The sequence below is a fragment of the Monopterus albus genome, unplaced genomic scaffold, assembly GCF_001952655.1.
Source record: "Monopterus albus unplaced genomic scaffold, M_albus_1.0 scaffold16.1, whole genome shotgun sequence".
Classification (NCBI taxonomy): Eukaryota; Metazoa; Chordata; class Actinopteri; order Synbranchiformes; family Synbranchidae; genus Monopterus; species Monopterus albus.
Window position 1 is genome coordinate 2,723,064 of NW_018127896.1, and position 816 is coordinate 2,723,879.

Consider the following 816-nt stretch of genomic DNA (forward strand, 5'->3'; position numbering starts at 1 on the left):
GACACAGACAGTAAGACAATGAATGAATAAATGAATGAATAAAACAACTGATGTTTCAACAGTAATCAACATGCATACAGTACCTCTGGATCTCCACTGCAGCGCTGGCAGATGCACTGCTGGTGCGGTGCTGAGACTCTACATAGTTGTCCAGGAAAGCCCACAAGTTGTAATTGTCTTCACCAGCACTGGCAGATGTTGTTGCAGTCTCCAGTGGCACATCTTCTGCCGACCCATCAATAAGACTGGCACACTCTCGTGTCAGCCTTTCTGCAGCAGCCTGAGCATTGCTTTGATTAGTAAAGCCAGCCTGTTCAAATCATGGATCCAAGATGGTGGCCACAGACAGGGAGTTCACCTTTTCCAAGCCACTGAATTTTTCATTCAAATTATTTTTCAAATGGTTGGCAAGCGTGGCACCAATACAAGGAGCCATTTGGGCACATTCGAATGAAATTACATGTCTCAGCATTTTGGCTTTTTTTTTTAGAACATAAATGAATAACTGATGCCTTCACATCCCCAAACGAAATAAAATATTAACTTCCCTCACAAAGCGCTACTTCAACAGTCTGTTAATTTCTTCTGTAGTCCAAACCAAACCTTAACCAAAGGGTAAACGAGGTGGTCCATCAAGACGGCGTTCCTCGCGGAGCACAGTTGAGACGAAGCGGCGAAGCGTCGACAGCAATCCGATGTGGAGCGGAGTTGATCGGGGATCACATCCGGGTCACGGCACCACGTGTAACCGGTCGCCTTTGGGTCTCTATACTGTCCTCTTAGTCCCCCGCCTCTCCCTCCGGTGACTGGCCGCGC